Genomic DNA, 21595 nt, shown 5'->3' on the forward strand with positions numbered 1-21595 from the left:
CTTTAATTTAATCACGGCTGTACATCCAAGCCTGGCATCCCTGCAGTCATTAGCAGCTCAGCCCTCATCCCCACACTGTCTCCCATTCTGAACCAAAATTCCACCCCAGCCCTCCCCTCCAAGCCATCCACATACCCCCTGAAGTCCAGGAAACTCCACAACACCTTCAGTTACGTCACTGAGCTTGCCCTTCAGTCTTGGCCTTCTCAGAAACCAGACTGCCTCCGTGGGCTCTGCAAACAGTTCTCTTCCTCTGGTGGCCAGTCCACGTGGAGGACATTTCCCCTCCCAGCCCCCTTTTTTGCAGAGTGGAGGGAGAGCTCACGATTTCCTTCCTGAGCTGGCTGCTTCCAGACCACTTCCACTGGTTTCTTAGCAGTAAACAACAGGGACAGATGGCAGTGTCTACTCTGAATCCAGCGGAACCTCCTGGGAGGCCTTCTTTCTCAGAGAAGGGTGTAGCTACCAAGAATAGGAGCGAAGTATTTGAAGTGGGTCATTACATGTCCTAGTGAGGGGCGTCATTCCCACTCCCCACCCTGGTTCCCAGGCTTATTCTGGCTCTGGGAGAAACAGCCCTGTACATGTGGAACAATCAGATTTCCCAGTTTTTATGTCTGTCATACCAGAAAACTACTCATGGCACCCTTGTAACTCTGACACCGTTCGGTCTTCCAACTACTCAGATCTGAACGCCTGACTCCCACCCTCTACTCTGACCTCAGATATGTTCTTTTCTCCATATCGACTGTCTCAACAAACAGCCCTCCATCCATCCGGTTACTCAAGCCTGAAACCCGGGTGTCATTCAGATCATCTCCTTCGCCCTCATTCCCCATATTCATCAATAACCAAATTATATTTCAGAATATCTCACAAACACTCCCTCTTCTTACCTCCACGGCCCCCTAGCCCAAGCTCTTATTATCTTTCCCTGTATTACTGCGGTAGCCCCCTCTTAGCTCGCTCTACATCCATTCTTTTATCATTGTTATTATTATTATTTCACATCCAAGTTATTTACTCTGTGCCGCTGAAGAAATCCTCTTGAAAAGACCAATTGGGTTATGTTACTCTAACGCATAAAACTCTTCAAAGGCTCCTCACTGCATTTTGAATAAAATCCAAATTCCTACAAGATCCGGGCCCTGCCTGTCTCCTCGTCTCTCGCCGGTATCCCTGTGCCCAGCAAGCTCGCTCCGCACTGGCCTTCTTTCTGTTCCTGAACGGGGGGTGTGAGTTCTCTCTAACCTCAAGGTCTCATCATAGATTGTTCCCTTTCTGGACGTGTCTGGCTACTTGAGGCACCATGACCCACTCCCTCAGGCCTTACTTAGCTTCCAGCTCTTAGAGAGAAGCCATTGTTCTCTTTGATTCTACTCAGTTGTTTTTTTTCCTTAGAGAAATCAGCACAATTTGTAATTGTGTATTTTTCAGATTCTTAGTAATGACCTGTCTCCACATTTGAGGGCAAGTTCCATGTCAGGGGCTTTGTTTGTTGCTCTCTCTACTATTCCAGTTACCTCCCCAGAGTCCAACACATGGTGAAGGTTAACAAATATCTGTAAAATTCATAAATGTATTTAACAACTACATTAGCACTTGCTAGAAATACATTGTACATTGCAATTCATTCCAGAAATACCTACCGAAGTCTGTTATGTGCATAGTGCCAGATACTGTGCTAGGTGTTGTAGATGCCAGGAGAGGAAAGCCTCAGAGGACTGACAGTCTACGAGGCGACTGGCCAGTGGCCTGAGAAGCTCATTAGAGGAAAAACTCAGGTTTCTAATGGGCCCAGAGGGGCAGCCAACTCTCTCTTGGGGGCCCAGTAAAGGCTTCCCAGAGGAAAGAATGTCTCAGGTGCATCCTCTCAGGCAGAATCGGTTACGTAATTTGCAGGGCCCAGTGCGAAATGGAAATGTGAGGTCCCTTGTTCAAAAAATAAGAATTCCAAGATGGCGACTGCAGAATATGAAACCGAGTGTGAGGCCTTTCTGAGCACAGGCCCCCATGTGACTGCACACGTCGAATGCCCATGAAGGTGGCCCTGCTCTCAGCATCGTGAGGACATGGGTGAGAGTGTTTGTAAACAGGGTTTAGGCAACCACACTACCTAAGATTTTAGAGCAAGAAAGACCCTCATTTGTCCAGCCCCCCATTTGAGAGAAGTTATATATTCTCTTTTCATTTTCAAGTTGTTTTCTGAGACTCAGTGAAGGTAAAATTACCACTGTCTCAAAAAAAAAAAAAAAAGGCAGTAACATTAGGGTATTAGAGCCATGCTTCCACCAGGACAAAACGTTTCTCAAGGAAAGGACAGACACTCCTCTCTCCCGGTTCTTGTGCAAAGCCAGCACATCCTGAAGCAGCCTGAATGTTTTCGGCTGGGACCATCCAGGCAGGCAAGCACGTGGGCACCGCATACATGGTGGCTGCCAGGAGGAATTCCCCAGGGACCAGTGAGACTGGCAGAATTCAACTCTAGCAAGTGTTGGCAGCTTTTGCCTTTGCTCTCTTGATGCTCTCCCTCCATTGTGTGGATCCTCTCTGGCCCTCAGCAAGACATTGGGAGGTAAGAGGCTCAGGCCCTTTCTTGAGAGCATTTGAGTTTCTTTAAAGACTCAGTGGAGCCTGTTATGGTGAACTTCAGGCATTTGCAGGTTGGTGGAAAACACATCTCTGGCTCCAGATGTCTTCCAGCCTCAATCCTGCTGCAGAGGCAGCCCGCCGCTGCCCACATTCCCGGGCGTACCTGCCTGCAGAGACAGCACCAACACCAGCCTGTCTCCTCCGAAGGCTTGCCTGGGACTCCTTGGACACACCCAGACTCAGCTGAGTAAGACCGGCAGGTGTGAACGGAACAAGCCAGTACATTCCCTGGAAAGAGAGAGCTGGAGCTTGAGTAGGGGCTGCCAGGCAGTTCAGGCCACCTCTTCCTCTGTGGGAGCAACATGTGACTCTCAGAGGAAAAGCAGCCTCTGGCATGTTGCTGAGACGCTGAGCAGTTGCCTGTTTTTGTCAGGGGGCTGCAGGATTCTTTGGGGTGTCAAGCAGGATGAGAAAACGCTGTGACTTTGGTTTAATTTAATGGAGACACAAAAGCTTTAAACTTCAGGCATGTGTGTCACACCCCAAAGTGAGTGCCAGGAAGGAAGCTTCACATTTTCCATGCCCTGCGTCTTCTTTGCCTTAAGATCATCCCTGACTCGCTACCTCTTGCCAAGGAAAACCAGCACCTTCTATAATCATTGGTACAAGACAGAAGCTCACCTGGGGCAGACATTCAGTGAACGCATGGATGAATGAATGAACTAACAAATGAACTAAAGAATTCACCACTGTTGGGCTTGGCCACCATCCGATGGAAACAGATGGAGGAGTAGACTGTCAAAAGCATGTTAGATTGCGCCAGTGCAGGTACCATACTGACTACGGGAAAGTTCAACTCTTTTACAAGTGCTAATCAGATTGCTCACATTTTTCATAGTATAGACTTGTGAATTCAGTCTATTATATAGTACATACATTTAGAAAGAGGAATGCTTTCATTAACGTATTTATCTATTTTATTAATAATGATATAATGTGTAAAATGCTTTGGGATTCACTAAGATGAAAGCAAGCAATATAAACATGAGATATTATTATGCTTCTTATAATTACAGTGTGTGTATACACAGCCATTATGAGTGCTCCTCAAACAACGTACCCTATCATGCTACTGTTACAAAAGGCAATTGTTGGAAGGGTTCACCAAGGCCAGAGGATACCATTTTAAAAGGATTTGGGTTGGCTCACTGTTTATAGGAACACTTTGGTGTGAGTCAGGTGCTTCAAATTCCATTGGCCCAGCCTCAAACATGGATTAGTTTTTAACAAGTTCAAAGAATAAAAACCAGCTCTTCCTCAACTTCCCAGGAATATATTCATTGCATCTCCTGAGGCAGTGAGTACTCATAGTATGAGAAAGTTTTTCGTCTTTCTTATGTGCAGCCTGAGTCATTTCAAAGCTGGAGAATGATGGTGGAGGTGGGGACAGTGAGGAGGGCAGTAGGCCCCTTTCATTGATCATCATTCTATGGTCCCAGCCTTGCACTGACTCAGAGTGAATTTTCCATGAAGCCTGTATGTCCCCCAATAGAGCAAAAATTGATTTGTGGGAGAGCAAAAGAAACCTCTTAGCCTTTTTATATGTAAAGCACAGGTATTCATAAACTACATTAAGAATAGCTCTTAATAATGTTTCTGCAGTGTGAAAATTTCAAGGAAGAAACTAGAAAAAAATGTCTAAAATGGCTCCTTAGGAGGAGTGATAATGAAAAAAAAAAGTTGAGAAACACTGCTTTTGCTCTCTAAGAAGAGTTTAACAGGTGAGAGTCAAGCTTCAGGGTGACCTTGGAACCCTGGAAAGAGATAGATCCTCCTAGGAAACCATCTTCCTGCCATTTAATGGAGAGCTGGCATCCCACAATTATGGATTTTCTCCTGTGACCTAAATTTTGAATCCTTGCCAAAGTGAAAATATCTCTGGGTGAGGTAATACTTTAAATTTTATCATTCACTTTTATCTTGGTGTAAGGATCTAGCAATTCCTCCTCTAATATAAAAATTTTAACAGGAGAGACTATGAGGGTATTTGGTACTTGGGGGAGGGAAGGCAGTACAATTGAGGAAAAGATGAAAATATAATTGGGCCAGTTACAGAGGTCAGTGTACCATCTCAGTGTTCAAGAAATATGTTTATTTTATAGAACTCCATGTAACTTTTTAAAGATTTAATTCTGCTGGGGTATCAGAAAAATGTCACAATAAATTCAGCATTCCCTTCATTTCCTGGAATAAGGCTTGAGTTCCATGGCAATGGTGGAGTGCCAAGGCCTGGCCGATGGCAGGTCATGCTGAGACAGATCTTCAACATCATCATCATCTCATCAGTACCTGCAGGTCAACACTGAGTCACCCCTGCCGGGTCCTTCACATTGACTCTACCTCCATGCTGGATACTTGGTGAGATGCTCTGGCCGCATTGGTCCAGGTACATCACATTCTCTTGGACTTGCCTCCTCTCTAGGGTTCTACCCAGGAAAGGGCACAGGGCTTTACTAATTCCCAGTATCATCCCAAACCTATCGGAGATTTTCATCCCTGCCCCTCACAACCCACCTACGGGAGGCTTGGTTTGCCAGGGACAGAGCACAAGAGGTATAGAAGCACCTAAACTCTCATTACATCTGCTCAACTTCCCTCCTTCCTGTAGCCCAGGGAGTGCCTGTCCAGTTTCCAGGCTGAGACACTACCTCAACAATATTCTTCCAAATCCATTGCTTGTGCACATCTGTCCTTTCTGGCTCCCTGAAGCCCTTGGCTGTTGTGACTCAAATGCCCTCAGGTGACTCCTCTTTTCTCTGTTCTCTGCTGTCTGCTTTCTCACACCTGCCCTGAGGCCATGTGTGTAGAAATGCCAAGCTGACTGGACAGGGACAGGCCAAAAGGAAGAAGGAAATGCCGGGGGAGCAAAAATCGGTTACTAGTTCAAACCATTTTACCACCTTAAAAAAAAAAAGCACCATTTCAGAATTTGGGTGATCCACTACTGAGAGCTGGTTGTGTGGATTTCCATTCTACACTGTATTCAGAGAAATTGCCGTATATTTCAGTCATGCTAGTGTATCATTCATAACACAAACCTAGTGAAAGCCGTCTCTCCTTTTTGCTCAAATGCACTCCTGAGATTGTCATAAGGTAGATTGTCCTATGTATTAACAGGGTTAAAATAATAAAATTGGCATAAAAGTCATACAGGTGACAACACATAGCAATTTTAAAAGTCTATGATTATTTGAGTGTGAAATGAATGCCGTTGAAATGAATTTTTTCAGGTCTGATAAGAACAAGCTAACTTGAGATGTTGCTTTGAAGTCAAAACAGATTGAAAAAATTACAAAGCTTTGCTAATGGTCCAAACATGAAGCATGTTGATCATTTTGCCACAGAAGCTACTGATGCTGCTTGTGCCAGGTGACGAGAGAGACGAAGGGCAGAATCTGAAGTTGCGGCAGCCACAAAACCAAAGTCTGCAACATATAAGCTGAGCTAGTCTGGATCAGTGTTATGTGCGCTCAGGAGTGTTTGTCCTTGCTGGGTATGTTGTCATCACGGGATAAATCTGACTTTCACACAGGATACTCCCCGTTCACTTGGTGAAGTTTTTTCTTCCTCAAAGTGGTACTTCAGATATGAGCCTTATCCTTGTGCTTTCTACAGTCTGCCGTCTCACATTTACGATCCACGTGGGTGCCAGAGGAGGACTGCAAGGCATTCTCCCATGTGTCATCTCGTTCCTCCCTTTGGAGACTTTGACGGGGGCTCAGGGGGTGGGAGGGGAGTAAGATAGTAAGAGTGATGAGCACTGGATTTAAAGAGGAGTAAACATTGAGGTACAGTGAGATTTCTCTTTCATGGTCACATTAGGAATAAGAGCACAATCTCTTCCTTTCACTCAATCCCACAGTCCTACATGGAGAGGTTTTCCAATTCTTTGTTTCCATCTTAGACCTTATTTGGTTCCAAACGGAGAAACAAAACAAATAAAACAAAAAACCAATCCAGGATACAAAAAGAAACCCACCCATTTACCTGACAAACAAATGATTTTCAAAGTTTAGCTTTCAGAATGTTTTGCCAAGCTCGCTGTTCTTGCCACTAAGATGGAATGACAATGCAGTGCTTGGAAGTGCTGGCAAACAAGTACGTCACCCCGAGTTACAAAGAAAACGAAGACACCAGAGAATCCTCACCAAGTTTTAATATGTGGAAATAGCAGTGCCCTGAACCAGATCCTTGGAGGCGAAATCAAGGGGATAAAGCGACCAACAGCTCATTTCCATGTGACAAACCAGCCCTGGGAACTCAGATAAGGCTTAAGTTTCATAAATGCTACAAATCCGTTTTCTGTTTTCCTGAAAGTCCTGGCAAAGATTCAAAGCCAATGCATGAAACAGACAGGAGGCCTGTTTCTGACCAAAGTCTGTGACAGCAGAGGGTCTGGCTCCAGGCAACATGAACAATAAGCATCTTCTTTCTGGGTGGTGACTGAGTTCTCCCATGGAGCCATTGTATGTAAAATAATTTCTAGTAACTAGAACCTAGCTTCAAGACAACTCCACTAGTCAGTATGATTTATCGAGTGCTTACTATATGCTAAGTATTGTTCTAGGCATTTTACATTATAATCTCCCCTAATATTTGCAATAACCCTATGAGATGGTATTATTACAGGCCCCATTTTATTGATATAGTAAATGAGGTCCAAAGAAGTTAAGTAATTTTTGTTCAGGATCCTATGGCTACTAAATAGTATAGGTGGTTTGGACTCCAGAACCAATGCTCTCGATCGCTGCAGCATATTGCAGTGATCGTAATAGCAAATATTATTATCCTCCTCTACATGTATTTGAAAGGTAGCATAACTAGATAAAAAAATACAGTTACTGGTAGACTACTTAGGAATGATTATTCTTCCCTAGATTTAGTCTGAATGTGACATGCTGATACGTAAGAAACAAAATGTCAACCGGTAAACATGTTAAAACCGGTCCAAAGGGCATTTGGAAAGCTGCGTATACATAGGCGATTCAATAAATTGCTGGGTTAGCTATAAAGCTGGTTCATGTTCAGTTAAGTTTAAATGTAATGTTTGGGGTTATCTATTCCACTAGGGAGAAATTATTTACATCTCTACTCAGCCAAAATTTACAAGTTGATATCTGTCCTTACAAAGATATAAATTAGATCAGTCAATAGAAAGCCAATCCTAGCACTGCTAGGATTTAACTGGTTTTAACATGTTACTGCTTCCCTCATTAGTCAATAAGTTGAATAAAATCTCTTGCACATCTTCATTTTATAGTTGTATGAAAGTCATCTTTTTCAACCCTTTGAAAATTATGCTTTGACTGGATGATTGTATTCTCTGAACAAAAGTTTGGCAACTGTTTTACCTTGCTTTTTCCCCCTCAAATTTTAATATTGATTTTAAAATCCTTACAAAGGTAGGGGAACAAAACCTTGTGTCTAGCCAGCTCAAAATGGGCAAAAAAAAAAAAAAAAAAAATTATCCAGAGAGTAGGTAGGAAGTATGTTTTAAAACAATAAAAATAAGGCTTCGCTGGTGGTGCAGTGGTTGAGAATCTGCCTGCCAATGCAGGGGACACGTGTTTGATCCCTGGTCTGGGAAGATCCCACATGCTGCGGAGCAACTAAGCCCGCAAACCACAACTGCTGAGCCTGCGTGCCACAATTACTGAAGCCCGCGCACCTAGAGCCCGTGCTCTGTCACAAGAGAAGCCACCGCAATGAGAAGCCCGTGCACTGCAACGAAGAGTAGCCCCCGCTTGCCACAACTAGAGAAAGCCCGCGCGCAGCAACGAAAACCAAACGCAGCCAAAGAGAAAATTAATTAATTAATTAATTTTTAAAAAACTTAATAAAAATAGATTCTGTTCTCTGATGATCAAAAAAAAAAAAGCAGCCACTGGGACATGAGGAGGGGAGTAGGAAAAGAATAAGAAGAAAGGAAGAGCAAAAATCTTAGTTCTCCCTTTTGCTTTAGCACAAACTATAAAGGATAGTGAGCTCATTTTCTAGGCAAAGTGGTCAGTAATCAAATTTTAAAATGAGAGGGGACAGATTACAGAAGTCAGTATTTAGTATAGGTCCTCTATCTCCTTTTATTTAGTATAGGTCCTCTATCTCCTTTTAAGTCTCTCAGCTACCCCTTAAATGCTACCCCTTCTTTTGATCAAAGTAAGTCTTTGATTCTACTCATTTAAAGAACATGAAATTAAATAGGTTAATTTATCCAGAGTGGTGTAATCTGATAATAATCCAAATCTCTGTTTAACTTAAACTAGTTCTCACTTTTGTTTGTGGTACAGGTTAGGAAGAAATGTGAGGCTCTTTGGGAACTAATTAAATATTTGCTAATTCTAAGGGCTTAACGTAACATACTCCTGATGTTGATACTTAATTTGTGCTGACATTTTCTGAGCATTCCAGGAGATTTTTGAAGCTGGACTTTTAAGATAACAGTTGCCTATTCCTGTCCTCATAACTATGACTTACCTACATTGGACTGGTTTTTATTCAAATTGATAAATACAGTAGTGTTCCTTTTCTTTTTGGTCCTGCATGAATGAAATGCCAACTCTTTCCTCCCAAGAAAATAAAACCAAAATGTCCTACTTTGGAAAACTACAACTGGATTAATTTCCCATTGAACAAGTTTAGCTGTATAATTTTTAGCCTATTCTAGAATAACTGGACATCAAATCCTCATCTTCATTGCATGTTACAAGTATCTCTTTCTCCCCCAATTCTATGAGATCTGGAAGCTAAGCTTGGAAAAGAAGCATGGCTCATCAACTCACCAGCATTTGTGCCATTTCAGTAGGAAAACATGAGTTGATAATATTTATCTCTGTAAGTTTTCAAGGTGTTTTTACTACAGTATTTTTTATACTGAAATATTTGAAAAAGTTTTCAATGAATAGTTAGCGTTCTTATAATGGGAAAATAAGTCCATACAACTATTTTCACTTATTTATTCCTTATTAACTTGATTTTTTAAAAAAATTCAGACATTTTTTAGAGCAGTTTAAGATTCACAGCGACACTAAGAGAAAAGTATAGCAATTTCACATATAGCCCCTGCCTCTCCCATTATGAACATCTCCACCAGTGTTACATTTGTTACATCATAATCACCCAAAGTCCATAGTTTACATTATGATTCACTCTTGATGTTGTACATTCTAGGACTGCACAAATGTATGATGACATGTACCCATCATTATGGTATCACACAGAGTATTTTCACACTGCCCTGAAATCCTCTGTGCTCTGCCTATGTGTCATCACCCCTTAAGCCCTGGCAACCACTGATCTTTTTACTGTCTCCATAGTTTTGCCTTTTTCAGAATATCATATAGTTGGAGTCATACAGTGTGTAGCCTATTCAGATTGGCTTCTTTCACTTAGTAAAATGCGTTTAAGTTTCCTCCATGTTTTTTCATGACTTGAGAGCTCATTTCTTTTTAGCCTTGAATAATACTTCATTGTCTGGATGTACCACAGTTTAATCCCGTCACCTACTGAAGGACATCTTGGTTGCTTCCAAGTTCTGGAAGTTGTGGATAAAGCTGCTATAAACATCCATGTGCAAGTTTGTGAGTGGACACATACATGTTCAGCTCCTTGGGGTAAAAACCAAAGATCCAAAGAGTGCCATTGCTGGATCATATGAAGAGTACATTTAGTTTTCTAAGGAACAATCAAACTGTCTTCCAACAGTTTCTTCACACCATTATGCATTACCACTAGCCATGAATGAGCGTTCCTCTTGCTCCTTGCCAGCATTTGATGTTGTCACTGTTCCAGTGACAGTGTTACAGATTTTGGTCATTCTAACAGTCTATCACTGTTGTTTTGATTTACATTTCTTTGATGACATGTGATGTGGAACATCTTTTTATATGCTTATATCCCATGTGTATATCTTCTTTGGTGAGGTGTCTGTTAAAGTCTTTGGCCCATTTTTTAATAGGGTTGTTTGTTTTCATATTGTTGAATTTCAAGAGTTTTTTATATATTTTGGATAACAGTCTAGAAACAGATGGATCTTTTGCAAATATTTTCTCCCAGTCTTCTCATTCCTTTGACATTGTCTTTTTCAGAGTGGGTGTTTAATTTTTAATAAAATTCAGTTTATTGATTATTTCTTTCATGAATTTTGACTTTGGTGTTGTATTTAAATATTCATTGCCAAACCTAAGCTCATCTAGATTTTCTCCTATGTTACCTTGTAGGAGTTTTATAGTTTTGTGTTTCCATTTTGATCTGTGATCCATCTTGAATTGATTTTTATAATGGGTGGATGGAAGGTCTGTATCTGGATTCATTTTTTTGCATGTGGATGTCGCGCTGTTCCAGCACCACTTGTTGAAGAGACTACTTTTGCTCCATTGTGTTGCGTTTGCTCCTTTGTCAAAGATCAGTTGACTGTATTTATATGGGTCAATTTCTGGGCTCTCTATTCTGTTCCATTGATCTATTTGTCTATACTTTCACCAGTACCACACTATCTTGATTATTGTAGCTTTATAGTAAGTCTTGAAGTCAGGTAGTGTCAGTCCTCCAACTTTGTTCTTCTCCTTCAGTGTTACGTTGACTATGCTGAGTTTTTTGTCTTTCTGTATAAAGTTTAGAATCAGTTTGTCAATATCTACAATTACTTGTTGGGATTTTGATTGGGATTGCATTGAAATTATAGATAAAGTTAGAAAGAACTAACATCTTGACAGTATTGAATCTTCCTATCCATGAATGTGGAATACCTCCTCATTTACTTAGTTCCTCTTTGATATTGTTCATCAGGGTTTTGTAGTTTTCCTCATATAGATCTTGTACATACCTTGTTAGACTTTACATAAGTATTTCATTTTGGGGGGTGCTAATATAAATGATATTGTGTTCTTAATTTCAAATTCTATTTATTCATTGCTGGCAAATAGGAAAACTATTGACTTTTATATATCAACCTTATTAATTTTTTAGTATGGAAACTTTCAAACATGCAAAATTAGAATAAGAGTAACTATAAAATAATTTACCCACATCAACCATATCCTCCCCACCCTCAGGTTTATTTTGAAGAAATCTCAATATAATATCATTTTAGCCTTATTTCAGTAACCATTGCTAAAAGATAAGAATTCTTTAAAAATAAGTAAACACATACCACTGTCATAATCTCCCTCCAAATTAACAATAATTCCTTCATATCACCCATTACTCAGTCAATATTTAAAATTCCCTGATTGTCTCATAATTTCTTCTTTTTGCTCTTCCTAGTTCAAGGGTAAGTATGTGTGCCTTTGCTCTGGATGACTAATAGGAGGAGTGACATCCAGAGAATGAAAACTGGAGTTTGGGCTGACTCTGGCCTAAAACACAAGACAGGAGGGGAAAAAGGGCCTTGAGGTTTCTTCAGGCCCAGCCCAACTCAGCAGTCTACAAAAACCAGCAAAGTTCTGGGACAAAATCTTAGGCAGGATAAAATGCAGATATCTGATTGACTATGTCTTGCATTGCGTCTCTCAGGAATCTAATCTTGATTGTATATGGGCACGTTAATTACAAACCCTGCCATCTGTCATGCTTGATAACATTTGGGTAGGTAGTACTTGGGCTGATAATGGAACACTAGCTCGATGGAGAGTCTCCAATGATAAAGGCAAGAGTATCTACGTTTTCCCCGGACTTTGTACTCTATGGAGAGAGTGATACTGCAGCATTAGCAGAGGCTCTTGATTTTGGTGTAGATTGCTAACATCCACAATGACATTGGCTACTTCAAGGTATTGCTGCAGTTATTACTGTTGTTAATGTTGGTAATAATATTAATAATAGCAGGCATGAATTACTGCTTCTTCTATGAGGAGGATGTCCTTAATCCCATATGGAGAAACTGAGACACAGAGAAATTAAGCAATTTGCCCAAAGTCCTGCAGCAAGTATCAGAACCAGATTCTTAATTAAATTATTTGAAATCACTGTCCTGTTTCTCCTTCCAATTTCTGCATTTCTCAGCTAGTAGGGAGGGATCTAAGTGCTGTTTAGGGAGATTACCCCTAAGGGTAAGGGCAATCTGACACAGTAACTGGCATCTGGAACCAACAAGGGAGAAGCAGCAAGAGTGAGTTTTTAGGGTTCTTGTGCTTTATCCACAGATTCTCAGAGGCACCTGACCATGAGCTTTAGCAGTCGAATACCTAAGGTAAGTCAATTTCTTATACTAGACTGAACAGTAGTAATATACAGGATGAATATACAAAAGATGGATCCATTGTGGTCTCTACTGCTAGTGTGAGCTGTTCAAAAGCCTCCTCCCCTTCCCCCAGGCAAGGTTCCTCCTGGCCTAGGATTCTCAGTGAAACATAAGTAAACCCTGATCAAAGGGTTGGAATCAGAATTTTTACCATAGAAGCCTTGAGGCATTTAATCAATGAGCGGGTATTTTAAATGGGTGTCTCTCTCTCTCTCTTTTTTTTTTTTTTTGCGGTACACGGGCCTCTCACTGCCGTGGCCTCTCCCGCTGCGGAGCACAGGCTCTGGACGCGCAGGCTCAGCGGCCATGGCTCACAGGCCCAGCCACTCCGCGGCATGTGGGATCTTCCCGGACTGGGGCACGAACCCACGTCCCCTGCATCGGCAGGCGGACTCCCAACCACTGTGCCACCAGGGAAGCCCGGGTGTCTCTCTTAAATGGGGAATTAAGCATTTTTCTTAGGTGGAGGTTGAGGAAAAATTCAAGGAATTAGCACAACTCCAAGAGCTAATGAGGAATTTAAAAAATCTTACCAATAGGACACTGTGTTTCTGAGAATTAGTTTTGTTCAAAAGCAGAAGAGTTTGTTTTCTGTGGATAAGACATCTTCAGAGACTGCACACGAACCCAGGACCAGTACTCGAGAGACAGCTGGCTTTGGAAAAAGAACAACACATTCAGAGAAAAGTGGTATTGGATATAAAAATATAGTTTTATTTTGCAGTTAGGACAGAAAGAGTAGAAACATGCAGCAAAGTGCGGAGGAAGACAGTAAGTTCAGGCAAAAGTCTTGAGGAAGATAGAATTTAAGGGTGTGTGTGTGTGCGCACGCACGTGTGTGTGTGTGTACATGTGTGTGTGCGTATGGAGAGAAAAAAAGAGACAGAGAACAGGTGAGCTTCCTATGTGCTGACACAATGCTAGATGCTGGGAGATGAGAGAGTTCTAAGGGTCCAGGAAGACACCCCGGTTTCTGATATTGCAAAAAGGTTGGATTAAGATGTCATCACTGAGGTGGGGCAGTCTTGGGAAGCAGTTTCCAGAGGTGGCTCTTGTTAAGAAAAATGTGGGGATTATTTTTTCAGATGCCAAGAGTAAAGAATATATTTTTTTAAAGAGGAAATTCTTTAGGATTTGACAGCTACTAACCTAAGCTACCAGCCTGTGCAGGAGACAGAGAGAGGAACTCAGGAGGCAGGGATAAGACTTGTTATCCTGTCTGGGCCCTGACAGTTTCTTGTGGTGAAACTGAACAACATGGTTTTCTAAACCATCACCCTGAAACTTTTAACTTCAAAACGGCGGTCATTGATTTTTGATGACTGTGACTAGCAGGGTTGACAGCAGCGGGTAGGTTAAACACTCCAGTTTTATAGATGAGACAACCGGGGCGTGAGAAATAAAATGATCATGGGGGTTGATGGCAGACCATGGTAAGAGTCTGTGGCTAGAAAGTTGGCTTCTCATCTCAGAGACATCCTTTCGTCAAATTTACCCTGGATATTGTCAAATTTGGAATGATGCAAAAAAGGCAGGCTACACTGGTCATGTAAACTTGCATTACTAAGAGCGTCTATATAGTAGTGAATATGTGATAGCCAAAACTTCATCAACAGAGAGACACTTTAAGAGCCCCATACAACTCTTGACTGTGTTCCTTACTCTGGATTGAGAGACATCCCTTCCCTCTGGCCTTTTCTGTCCTTCCCTCTTCCACAACTTCTCACTCTTCTTCATCACTGCTTTTATTCCTATGCTCATGCCCTCTGCATTTTGCAGATTAAAGCTCTTTACTTCCATGGTGAATAAGCAGGCACATTAAAATATTCCCAGGGTAGCGATTCACTCCATTTGATCAGATGTAAAATGTCTGGAATCCAGACTACCTTGCAGCTATGGAAAAGAATTTCCAGGAAACCCTGACCATTAGTCTAAAAGCTAATGCATTTGAGCATTCCTCTGGATTATGAAAATGGAAATAATCCCTTTCCCCAGGGAGCAAAGAGGAGCCAGAACATCCTCACCAATGATCAAGCTTTCTACAAGATACACTCACAATTATGCACATGATCCCGTCATTAATGGGATCTTGGTGGATTTTCTGAATGGAGCCTGAAGTCTTGCCTGGAAGTCCTTTGCTTATTCCTGTGGATGAGCAGCTGCAAAGACACAGCACAAGTTCAACTTCCTCAGCACTAAAATTCTATTTTGAAACAAAAGACTGGAAGATAGAGGTTTGAGCTCTCATCCTAGGGGAATTTTAGGAGAGGGTCCTGTTTGGAGTGGTGCTAGCCTGGGGTCCAGCAGGGATGAGATATTCCATTACTGGTAGATCCAGCATAGTGGGGACCTGTGGACAGAGCTGCTGAAAGTTGGAGTGATCAGATCAAGTGTCATGTCCAGAAGGCAGACTGGGGCTTGTGGAAGACCTGGTCAATTTGAGACAGAGACTCAAGGACAAGATGCGATCCCAATCAGAAGGCAAGCTGAGACTGGAAAGACCAGGCTGGGGGCAAATCACTCAGCTGATCTTGGAGACCATCTGTGAGTGCTCTAGGGAGCAGATGTGCCCATGGTTTGGGGTCCTCCATGAATTTTTTGATTTTGTTTTCTAATTTGATTGCTTTTGGCTCACTCTTAGTGGAGCCAACTATTCTTAAACATCCAGGTCTATTGACGTGTGCAGAAAGGACTTACTGAGTGATCTTGACCTTTCTATTTGGGTCTAAAGAAGAAAAAGGAGAAAGGAGTTCAACCTTTAAATTGCTTACTACATTTCACGTTTCTTCTCAAGACTTTCCTCATAAATTCTTATCTTTAGGAAACAGAAAGCAAGTATTCTTATCCCTACTTCAACACAAGATGAAGCCAAGGATTAGAGAGTTTAACTAAGTAGGCAAAAATCAACAGCTAGTAAGTGGAAATTCCAGAATCAAAAAGCAGCACTGTGTTCCAAAGGTCATGCTCTTTCTTTCCTGCCATGCTTCTACATCTTCTGGAACAGTGGTCTCAGGACCCATTTACATTCTTAGAACTCATTGAGGACCCAGAAAAGCTTTTGTTTATGAGGATTATATAAAGATTAACATTAGAAATTAAAACAGGGAATTTTAAACATATTCACTTAAAATAATAAAGCCATTACATGTTAACAAATATTTTTATGAAAAATGATTATATTTTCTTAAGCAAAATAAAAAAGAGTAGCATTATGCATTTTTGCAGGTCTTTTTAATGTCTGGTTTAAGGAAAGAATTTAATAACTGCTTCTGCATTCATTCTGCTGTGATATGTTGTTCAGATTGAAGTATATGAAGAAAATCCAGCTTCATGCAGATGTGTACTTGAAAAGGAAAGAGTATTCTTTTCAGAGAATTGGGGGTATTTTTCTTGATGAATGTTGCAGTGTGGACTCTGACACCATATCCATGAAGGTTCCATACTCTGTTACATTAAAACTTCTTTTTAATCTCTTTTTAAAATATTTTAAAATCTTTAAAAAAAGTCTCTCTTGCACTTTGAATGAATCTCTGACCCATGCATGACTTTGTAGTCATCTGAAAATACTGGTTTACTAACCCATGCCAATGTCAGCACACTATTACCCACCACCTGAAAGTCACAATGATTAATATCAACTTTGATCTCTTCAGAAAAGTTGTTAAGAATTGGGATGCTGTGAAGCTCAAGGTGCCAGGAACAAGTTTTCCAAAGTTCAATTTTCACTTGAAAGGTCAAATTTTATCACTGGCAACAAACGCTGTCAGTTTTTCTTGAAGTGACAGTTTCACTTCTTTCATTTCTGAGAACATGCCAGATCTCCAAGTCTGAATAACTGTCATTTGCCTGTAAGTCATTTTTTCCAAGTAAAAAATGATGTTCCACAGAAAAAGCATCCAATTCAACTAACAACTCAGTCATACAGGTGCTTTTCCTCAAAACAACCATCACCCTTAGGTAACGCGGCAGAAGGTGCTCCCCCTTTACGTGTACTTCTGTTGTGTCACACGTAACATTAAAAACACATGTGCAGCCAAGTCAAGCTCTTCAAAATGAATGACTTTCGTGGCTTTACCGAGGACATTCTTTTTTTTTTCTTTTTAACATCTTTATTGGAATATAATTGCTTTACAATGGTGTGTTAGTTTCTGCTTTATAACAAAGTGAATCAGCTATACATATACATATATCCCCATATCTCTTCCCTCTTGCATCTCCCTCCCTCCCACCCTCCCTATCCCACCCCTCTAGGTGGTCACAAAGCACCGAGCTGATCTCCCTGTGCTATGCGGCTGCTTCCCACTAGCTATCTGTTTTACATTTGGTAGTGTATATAAGTCCATGCCACTCTCTCACTTTGTCCCAGCTTACCCTTCCCCCTCCCTGTGTCCTCAAGTCCATTCTCTAGTAAGTCTGAGTCTTTATTGCCATCCTGCCCCTAGGTTCTTCGTGACCTTTTTTTTTTTTTCTTAGATTCCATATATACGTGTTAGCACACGGTATTTATTTTTCTCTTTCTGACTTACTTCACTCTGTATGACAGACTCTAGGTCCATCCACCTCACTACAGATAACTCAATTTCATTTCTTTTTATGGCTGAGTAATATTCCATTGTATATATGTACCACATCTTCTTTATCCATTCATCTGTTGATGGACACTTAGGTTGCCTCCATATCCTGGCTATTGTAAATAGAGCTGCAATGAACATTGTAGTACATGACTCTTTTTGAATTATGGTTTTCTCAGGGTATATGCCCAGTAGTGGGATTGCTGGGTCGTATGGTAGTTCTATTTTTAGTTTTTTAAGGAACCTCCATACTGTTCTCCATAGTGGCTGTACCAATTTACATTCCCACCAACAGTGCCAGAGGGTTCCCTTTTCTTTACACCCTCTCCAGCATTTATTGTTTGTAGATTTTTTGATGACGGCCATTCTGACTGGTGTGAGATGATATCTCATTGTAGTTTTGATTTGCATTTCTCTAATGATTAATGATGTTGAGCATTCTTTCATGTGTTTGTTGGCAATCTCTATATGTTCTTTGGAGAAATGTCTATTTAGATCTTCTGCCCATTTTTGGATTGGGTTGTTTGTTTTTTTAACATTGAGCTGCATGAGCTGCTTGTGAATTTTGGAGATTAATCCTTTGTCAGTTACTTCATTTGCAAATATTTTCTCCCATTCTGAGGGTTGTCTTTTCGTCCCAGGGACATTCTTAAGTGAAACTGGAATTTTATTTTATTTCCGTTTAGTTTTACTATAATGAAAATAACGATTAGTTCAGTTTGTTACAGTCTTGATTCATAGTGAGGCACTAGCAGTTTTACCTGTTGTTGCTTTTGCCCTGTCAGTGCAAATGTCAATACAGTAAAAAGGCAAATAAAACCTTAGTATTATTATTATGACAATTGGTTAGATGTTGTGAACCCACTGACATGGTCCTGGGGATTCCAAGGGTGTCTATGGACTATACTTGGAGAACCTCTATTCTGGAAGAACTGGATGAGGTCCTGGAGTGTGTCAAGGCTGTTTCCTCCTCGGGGCCTGCAATCCGATGTGACCCAGTCACCCAGGGGCAGGTTGGAGGCCTGAGACTCAGGATCTGAACAGAATTCCCATAAGCCTTGGTCCCAAGAGACTTCCTCTTCTCAGATTACATCCTCTTCTGTCCTCATAGAATTTACATCTTAGTGAGGAGAGACAGCCAATGAACAAAATGAGTAAGTCGATTATGTAGTATATCAGAAGGTGATAGTGCAGTGAGGAAGAATAAAATAGGGAAAGGGACTGGGGTGGGGAAAGGTTTTGGGATTTTAAGTGGAGTGATCACGGAAGCTTACTGCAGAGCCCACTTTGACTTTAACCACATGATGAGGCAAATGTTATTCCCGCTTTAGAGGTGAGGAAATGGAGGTGCAGCTGGAGTAAGTGATTCATTCAGAGTCTCACAGGTGGTAAATGGCAGGTCTAGGATTCAAACTCTAAAGCCTGGCTGTCTCCACTGGCCTGTTATTCTCACAGGTGTGTAACAGGTCTCAGACACCCCAGCAAAATTCTAATTTAGTGACCCAACTTGAAAGTTCTAAACTTATTTAGGGAAAGGAGATGACAGCTTTCTAAATAAAAAAAGAAGAACAAGGGGAAAAAACAACCTCAGGAGGCATTGAAATGTGAATCCTAGTTAAAAATTATGATTACATTAGGAAAATCCTTTTTTTTTTTTTTAATATTAGGCTTTTGAATGGGCTTCTTTCTGGACCCTGAATTTCTCCTCCTCATTTATTCTGTAAGTGATTAATAGGCTTTTCTCTTTGTCATGCACTGTGGCAGGTGCTGGGGGGGAAGGCAGTCCCTTGCTGAAGCAGCTCACAGTTTTAGAGGGGAGAGAAGGGAAGAGGGGACATTCCAAATGGAGGGAGAGCCTCTCTCAACCTTAACCAGCGGCATCAAAACACGCACTTAATTGGGCTAAGATTTAAACAGAAGTGCGCACACGCACACGTGTGCACACACACATCTGATTCCTCTGTCTGAGGTTGAGGACCTTCTCACTGATATTAGGTGAAAATTTTAAAAGGACAGAAATGTCTCCCACCCCTGCATGACCCACACCCTCCCGCTTCCCTGGACCATGATGGTGGGAACCTTGTAAAATGGAGAAGCTGGAAACAATAACCCTTTTTAATTCTAGCAGTCAGATAAGGAAGATATTATTTGTATTTTACGTATGAGGAAATTGAGGCTTAAAGAGTCTCTTTGCTCTCTTTTGTCGAATTGATCAGGCCTAAGCCCCCACACGAATGTCCCCAAGTCCCATAAGGAGAAGTGCCTGGTGTCTCAGTCCAGCTCCACAGGACATCCCTGGGCCAGTGCGGCCCACGCCCTCTTGGCTCTTCCCTTTCTGCCTTCCTTCCGTTTCAGCATTGCTCTCACTCTGTGGCTGGGCCTTGCGTTTCCCAGACACTTGCTCACCTCTTCCAAGGGATGACGGATTTGGTTCCTCTGCTTGAACCCTTTGCCATGTCCCCCAAGCTTCGTTTTGTTTTGTTTTGTTGGTTTCTTTTCAACCTCAGGTTTTAAACTGGTTCTGTCTGCTTCTGGTGAGCTGGGGTGAACCTCTGTTCATCCAGCCACCCCTTCTGAGCCCGGAGTCGGCCTCCTTGTTCAGGCCCTGGATTCTCTGTCACTCTCAGGGTCGTGCAAACACAGGGTGGCTCTGGGAGTAAGGTCTCCTTGAATTTTACACCCTACACCTCTGTCTTGCGTCAGCCTGGCCTTGTGAAAATAGGATGCTTAACATCAAGGATTACCAGGTTTGTTTTTTTTTTTCCCCTTCAGGAACTGTCTTCTTCTGCAATTACTCACCCAGAGGAGGACTCATGGATGTAAAATTACCAAAAGAGCTTAAAGTAGGCACACCCTTCTCTGAATCTGCCATGATTCTCCACTGTAGTGTTATTCTCTTCCCCTTTGTAATTAGTATTTAGGGGGAAGGATTTTGAAACCACGTGAATATTCTGTTCTTCCTCCAGCTTTCAGTATATTTATTCATTTACTTCAGTATGAACTTGTTTCTTACTTTATTCAAGTTGTTATAACCTGTTATATAATTATTTATTTTGATGCTCAAATTGTCTCTGATGTGGCCAGTGGAAGCCTCTTCAATCTGGCCTTTGTTTTCTTTTCACGCCCTGTTGTTGTCTCAACATTTCCTTGCTTACTGGCACAACAAATTATTGCAGACTCCATTTGTACTTGCTTTGACTGGAATCAGCTCTTACTTGTTTTAAAATGGTATCTAGAAGCCAAGATCTGGGCACTAGGGTGGCTCATTGCTATAGAGGTACCATGTTCTTAGGTCCTCCCCGTGGACAGAGCTAGAGAACATACATACACACATATAATTATCACTATGGTAATTTCTATAGCTGTCTTATACGTTGAAAGCTATGAATTCATCCTGATGCCTCTAATTCCAGTCCAACACCACTGGGTGTATTTTTTCCCCTTCCTTTTCATATCTGTAATGCCCTTCTCTGACAGTGAGAAGCCAGGCTCCCATTACTCTTAACAATAATATATATGATCAATCTCCCCGTATGTACACAATTTCCATCACTGCTGTTAATTCCCATCACTGAAGATAGCTTCCTCTCTCTGCTTGGGCTCTGACACCCTATACCAGGTTCCCCTTGCCCTTGGGGATGCCCTTCTCACCCTATTTATGCTCTGACTTCTGGTGCTGGGCCACCCGTCTCCCTACCTGATTGCCCTCCTCACCCTCGTGGACTCCACCACCTTACCATCTTGCCCCTCTCTCTGTATGAGCTTTGACACCCCACTCTAGGCTACTGTGGCCCCTCTTTCTCCTCTGCATATGGATACCTACCTAATGGCTTTAGGATTGAATTGTTCAAGAATAGAAAGAAAGGGAAAGGGGAAGAGAAAGATCTCTGATTGTATTTTATATTAACAAACATTTTTTATTCTTTCTGACTCCAATGGAAATATACTACCCAAATTAAGGTATAAAGGAACAGCCCTTCTTGATTGATAGATACCGTAACATTCCTTAAAGCTATCTTTCGAGACTCACTACTTCTCATTTATTCCTGTTACTCCTGATACACAGTGTAATTTGTTAAATGAGGGACAGGGAGAAAGTTTAAACTCTCGTGTGCCAATAACAGTAAAGGAGAGG

General features: G+C 41.5%; 1 long non-coding RNA gene across 1 annotated transcript in view; it reads left to right on the plus strand.

The window, feature by feature from the left end:
• LOC109547676 (uncharacterized) overlaps window positions 1–21595 on the plus strand; it is a 161916-nt gene that overhangs the window by 99105 nt on the left and 41216 nt on the right. The window contains exon 6 of the long non-coding RNA XR_012328868.1: window positions 12792–12838. This is a non-coding gene — a long non-coding RNA (uncharacterized lncRNA). The remainder of the gene's footprint in view (window positions 1–12791; window positions 12839–21595) is intronic.

This window comes from Tursiops truncatus, chromosome 21 (assembly GCF_011762595.2).
Source record: "Tursiops truncatus isolate mTurTru1 chromosome 21, mTurTru1.mat.Y, whole genome shotgun sequence".
Lineage (NCBI taxonomy): Eukaryota > Metazoa > Chordata > Mammalia > Artiodactyla > Delphinidae > Tursiops > Tursiops truncatus.